The sequence below is a fragment of the Lathyrus oleraceus genome, chromosome 4 (genome assembly GCF_024323335.1).
Source record: "Lathyrus oleraceus cultivar Zhongwan6 chromosome 4, CAAS_Psat_ZW6_1.0, whole genome shotgun sequence".
In the NCBI taxonomy this organism is placed as follows: Eukaryota; Viridiplantae; Streptophyta; class Magnoliopsida; order Fabales; family Fabaceae; genus Lathyrus; species Lathyrus oleraceus.
Window position 1 is genome coordinate 308,602,154 of NC_066582.1, and position 6,796 is coordinate 308,608,949.

The following is a 6,796-nucleotide window of genomic DNA, read 5'->3' on the forward strand; positions in this document are numbered from 1 at the left end:
TTGGTGTCACAATAGTTAGTTGTATATCACTGTAACGACATTCTATCCTTTTGAGGATTCAAGATTTTCTATTGGACAGTTGTGTTATCTACATCATTACTACTTTTCATGTTATCTGTATTGTAAGATGTTAACTTTATTATTTCTTTATTGCCGTCTATTTCATATTCAAAACACCGTTTCAAATATCCATATAAAAGGAATAAAAACAAAACTATATAATAGAACCAAGTATCAAAACACAAAAAATTATCAACATTATTCTTGGACAAAAAAAACTAATATTATCTATAAAACACGGACACACAGACACACCGAGACGTTTACATTGCGATAATAATTTGATTAAATTCAATAGTTGAAATATAATCACATGTATTGGTGTAATATTTGACGGGGACACATATCAAACAGACATGCTAATTGTATAGTAATTTTGAATCATGTGGTGAGTCAGAGGCCTGCAATGGTGGTGCTATAACCATGCTGTTGTCCATGTCTTGTTTTTGCATCAAAATTTGTCTCTCCTGAAAACCTTGCAACATGAGAATTAGTATTATTTTTGTTTCTGCTACTAATGTTTGGACTTAAACTTTGTTTCCCATATGTTATGAAAGCATCACCAGCAACTCTAACAGCTTTGTGGCTCTTGCATCCCAACAAGATACCAGGACGCCGCCTCGGTATCTCCCTAGGTGCCTTTATTGGACTCCTTACTGTAAACTCAGACATTTGATCTTCACAGTCTGAAATAACTGCAGCACTAGCAGTAACCACACTCCACTCTATGCTCGCCTCACTCGGCGCGTAACAAGTCGGGCTAACGCAACTTGAAGCGGCGTCTGATGTCTGTCTAGTGAGAAAATTGTTGGAAGATTTTTCTTTGAGACTCTCAATCTCAAACAAATCAGAACTTGCATCACTTCCATCATCATCATCATAGTTTGCATCAACAATTTCTTCCATTTTGGAAGGAAATATCAACCTTTTATCAATGCTCAAGGAACTTCTCTTGTTATTTATCAATATTGGATTTGGTGATCCAAACACTTCAAGTGATTTTCTTGGTGTATTTTCTTCATATGATGGAATTTTCATTTTAACAAGGTGGTCTCTTGAGTTAGAAGCCAAACTATTCTTTCCACTGTTTAATCCTACACTTAAACTCTCTTGCTTTTGAAAGAAAACATCTTTATTGATGAAAAGTTCTGAACTAGGCTTTCTTATTTTAATTGAAACATCATCATCAAGACCAAGATTGAATACTTTTTTCGGTGTTGTTTTTCCATGAACTTCACCATACTTAGAACTTTTGTTATCAAAACTGATTTCACCTGCATGATCACTGATATCAACAGAATTCTTATCAGAACAGTAGCATTTGAGACCAAGACTTGATAGAACAGTCTTAGCATGCACCTTATCTTTGCTATTCTTTACAGAATCTGTCTTTAAGAATGCATTCTGGCTGTTCATTGTTGTTGATACAGAACTAATACTCGAAGTTCCATACTCAACTTGGTACTTTCTAGTTTTAGTAGCCATAGTTTCATCCCTACGAGGAAGGTATTTTGTAGAAGCTCTTGGAGTTTCAACTACTTTTCTGTTAAAGTATTTTTCAGCTCCAAATACTCCAATTTCTCCACTTTCTTCTGTCTTTTCCACTTGATGTAGAGGAGAATTTCTGTTGCTAATGAAGTTCCCTTCATTGATATTCAAATATGGAGAGGAAATACCATCATGAAGGTTTTTGTTATTATTATATTTTTCAGAGGTGAAAGTTTGCATTTGATGGAGGCTGGTTTTGGCAGTGGAAGATAAAGTAAACATGGTTGATGGAAATTTTGTTCAGAGTACAAAACAAAAAGAGAAAATGAGGCAATAGAAGTTATTTGAAGACAGGTTAATAATAGAAAAACAAGGATAAGGAACAGAATCTTAATATTAAAAAAGAGAGAGACACTACAATACTTGCTGTGGAAGTAAAAGAATTGTTATAAAGCTTGAAAGGAAAAGTAATCATATGTATTGAAAAGGCTAAAGGAGGAGAGAGGAAAGGAAAATGGACAAGAGAGAATGTAAAGTGAAGGGTGAATGGATGAGTATTAAGGGGGTGGCACTATATGTAGGCTAGTGGAGTATGCAAATATCAAATAGGTAGGGCCATGACAGTTGATCATAGTTTTCAGGTGGATTTAATATTGATAAAACTAATACTTTATTAGCTATTCTTTGTCTTCCTAATAACATGATATAGAACATATTTAGTGAGTAATATGGATTAAAAGTTGAGATAGGTTGTCCTAAAAAATAAGAATAATTTTTTTTTTTGAATGTGCTTGACTGAGTAAAGTATTCAAAAATCATGATATTTATACACACTACATGATCAATTCCATGTCATGTCTAGAGGGAGAAATAAATGCAAGTTCAACTCTCAAAATGCATGAATTTAATCATATATGAATTCAAAGGCTTAAATGCTCTTTTTTAAATGGGTTACATACAATAAATTTAACTAACAGTGTATCTCAAGTTAGTCAATAAGTATTCTATTTTTAATTTGGATATAATTTGTTCAAAATTTAACCTACTCAATCTTTTAGTGAGAATATATGTAAGTTGGTCTTTTGATGACACAAATAGGGTGCATATCACCCCACTATGAAGCTTGTATTTAATGAAGTGTCTATCCACTTCATAATGTTTAATTTGATCATGTTGAACTGAATTATATTCTATAATAATAGCTAATTTGTAATTACATTAGAGCTTCACAGGTCTTTTCCCTTTTAATGATAAATTATTCAAAATAATTTTGAGGCAAAGTAATTAACAAATTTCTAGTGTCATGGCTTGAAATTCAGCTGCAACACTAAAGTGTGTTATTACATTTTGCTTGGTACTCCTCTTAGTCATAATATTTACTCCAGAAAAGTTAAAGTATCATGTAGTTGATATTCTATCAACAATTGACCTTGCATAGTTGTCGCGGCGCAAAAAATGACCACGAACACTTGCATGTTAGGGTGGTAAATAGAGTCGCCATAAAATTTTTATTTATTACAAAAAGGAAAGGGAAAATATCGATAAAACTCTTAAAAGAAAAGAGAAAAAAGGAAATGGTCGTCGCAATCAAATTCGGGTTTGGGAGTCAATTATACAAAGATAAGGTATTAGTACCCCTCACACCTGTTGTACACAACGGGAACCATTTAGTTAGTTTTGCGTATAAGTGTTAGCTTTTGAATGTTTTCTTTTCTCGAGTTATTAAAAGTTTGAAAAGAGAGAATAAAAGACTAAAAATAGAGTTTTTTTTATTAGGGTGTCTGACGAGATTTTGAATCTCGCTCCTAAGTATCTCCAAGTACGGTGGAGAACTCAAGGCTTCGTAGTTTTGGATAGAAAATGTTTGTTTGTTGGTCGATTTTAGTGAAAGTTATTTTGTCACAATCAAACGGAAAACATTACTTACTACCCAAAATAGTGAAGAAATTGAATGTTTGCATCGGAGCATAATAGATAAACATATCAATATTCGCGAGAAAACGTCACTAGCTTACTCACACACATAAGGACAGAGCGTTATTTTGCATTGTCTCGAGACGAAACATCGTTCCTTTATGAAAGAGTTTGATTTTTAAAGCCAAAAGACAAAAGGTTTAAATGTGTTGGATTGTTTTTTAGTGGATGAAGAATGTTCGAATGGTCGAGTTATACAACTCGTATCCAAACACTCGGAAAAAAGAGTGGTATACACCAAACCATTCCTTTTTCATCTTATTAATTGTAAAAATATTAGATATGATTAGGGTATTTTGAATGGAAGACGAGTACTCGAATGGTCGGGTTATACAACTTGTAAGTATTCGGGGAAAAGAGTGGTATACACCAAACCATTCCTTTTTCATCCAATTTATTATAAAAATAAGATTGCTCAAAATTTTAGTTTTGGTATTAATCGAGTTAAGAGTTTTTTAGAAGGATGATGAATGCTCGAATGGTCAAGTTATACAACTTGTATTCAAACACTCGGGGAAAAGAATGGTATACACCAGACCGTTCCTTTTTCATCTTATTTGTGAAAAGATATTTCAAAATGATTAGGTATTTTGTTTCGATTTAGAAAACACACTCGATATAGATCGAGGTTTGATTTGCGTTGTCAAATGAATAATGAAATGGTTTGATTTTGGTTATGAAAATAATTTTGAGAATGTGGTAAGTTATTTTTTGTTTTTTTTATTTAAAAGTGAATTTAATTTAATTAGGAAAAATAAAATATTTACTTTATTATTAGATGAAGTTAGTATTTTGAAATGTTATTGGTTTTTTAATTAATTATTATCTAAATGGTCTAACAAAATAAAAGAAATAAATATTTACATCCATATTAAATACATAGAATAAGTATAAATTGTTACGCCCTATATGTACAAAAAAGAAAATAATAAAAGAAAATAAACAAAATTTCAAAATACAATATTAAATAAATAGTTATTATTTTTACAAATAATTACTGAAATAAAATAAAAATAAAAATAATAAAATAAATAAAAGAAAAACAATAAAACAAAAAGAAAATAAAAAAAAAACAAAAACAATGGGCTAAAAAGCCCAATCACAAGGGGTGCCAAAACTGGACACAAGGGTCCAGAACCAAATGGGTCACGCAAAAGGACCCAAAAAGTATTAAGGAGGAGAGTTGGTCTAGAGTCAATCATTTGACTCAACAAAAACCAAAAGATCCTGATAGGAAAATCAGACGTGTTGGATCAAAATACTTTAAATGAGTCAAAATTCATCCAAGGGTTAAGAAGGTAGGTGTACATAAGGAAAGTCCACACGAGATCAAGTGTTGATTAGGATAGGACTCACCCATGTGTTCACAAACCAGCGGAGAAGGGAGGCGCTTTAAAAGTGGACTTTAGAGAGAAACTTTATTTCTCTCTCTTTTTCTCTCTCATCGCCCAAAACTCTCTCTCACTCTCTTCTAAAACAAACATAAAACAAATCAGAAAAGGGTGGTTAAGGATAAATATTGGTGGTTCATATTGTAGCACCTCAAATTTGCCCTCCTCATTCATGCATTCATTTTTAGGTCATTTAACATTTCATATTGCATTTCATCATGTCAATCAGAATTAGATCCAAGAAGCTTGAATATCATCCAAGACACTTTGTGGTTTCTATCTGGGTGAGCAGTCAACACAAGGGAATGACTTGAGTTACTTCCAACATGTTCAAATGGGGTCTATTCATCATTCGACATACTACTCTTGAAGGAACAAAGGTCCAGCGCATAGGTTACAAATTTGGAAAGATGACTTGAACTGTCATGCTCTCTAGGCGAGCAGAATGGTTCGCCTAGCGAGCCACCAGAGTCTGAACTGTCATGCTCGCTAGGCGAGTAGATTCTTCGCTAGGCGAAGCCTACGCATTTTGAAAATAAAAAATATATAACAAAAAGGATTTTGGACTTGGACTCTCTCATTTGAGCCCACAAAGCCACGAAAATCAGAGTATAAATTCTGAAAATTTCATTGAGCCAAACCCTATTCGATTCCTATTATCCTAGAGAGAGATTCTAGCTAATTCAGAGCAGCCTCCAGAGACTGAAGGGATCACCTCTACCAATTCCATCTCATATAAACCCTAAGATTGTTCTGCAAACCCAACGGTGCAATTCAATTTCATTCGATCTCTCCAATCAGGTTTGCCTTATTCCCATTACTTTACGCTTTTAATTTGAAATTCCTAAAGCATGAGGTATTATGGTTGAATCCGGGAGAGTGGGTATAGTTAGGTTTCACATGTGGGTTTAGATATGCATGAATGTGTAAAACAATGCCTTGAATGTTTGACCGCGTAATTTCTGAAATCGTACTGTTATCCATGGAAAATCCAGAACCCGCAGGCATTTGCTAGCCGCATCGCTAGGCGAGCCTGCAGCGAAGCTTCGCTAAGCCTTCGCTAGGCGAAGCAGTAGCGATCGCGACAGTAGCTGATTTTTTCTGTTTGCTCTCCAATCTGTTTCGCACTTTGTTATGACATGCTTTCTATTGCCTCCGGGCACATGTTTTAGTATATATGTCACGTCTTGATGTGTGGATCCTTACCCCCTGACTTTGAGTTTTGATACCCTTTTGATGCATTTGTTTGATAAGAGGTTTAGGCCTCCTACCCTTGGTTGCTTCTTGTGAGCTTTTTGTGAACTTTAATGGCATGATTCATGTGGTTACATTCTGATTTGGTGGAACTCTTGATTGCACCCCATCTTGTTATTCTAACCTGTTTGTTGAGTTTTTTGTGAGGGCTCACATGACTCTCGAAGAGATAGCTTGCTTGGTATTCCACTTTATTTGTGGGATACCATCTGGAGATTTATTCCGATTACCTTGCTGACCTATTTTCTTTGATGGTGCCAGCTTGAGAGATCACCGGGTTTCTTGCTTCTTTAGTTGTTATTACTTCGGATTTTCATCCGTGTGGTAGATCTCTTGATCCCTTTATCTTCCCCGCATTTTACCACTTTCTTAGCTGGAAGACCTCGATAGGAGGCAATGTTTTTGTGTGTTTACTTTTGTGCCCAAAGACCTCCAAGAAGAGGCACCAGTGCTAAAGACCTCCATGAAGAGGCAATTGACGGATAAAAGAGATTAGTAGTCAATCCCCCGTTATTCAGTGTGTCGTTCTTTATGCTCGCACTACGTGTCGATGCTTCAGAACAAAGGCCCAAGATCTTTTGTCCGGTCAGTCAGTGGAGAGGGTTCCACCTTTCTGAATCCCCACTTTT

At 34.6% G+C, this 6,796-nt stretch overlaps 1 pseudogene; it reads right to left on the bottom strand.

Annotated features, from left to right (window-relative positions):
• Positions 1–237: 237 nt before the first annotated feature.
• Positions 238–2,091, bottom strand: LOC127075260 (protein PHYTOCHROME KINASE SUBSTRATE 1-like; annotated as a pseudogene).
• Positions 2,092–6,796: the final 4,705 nt, after the last annotated feature.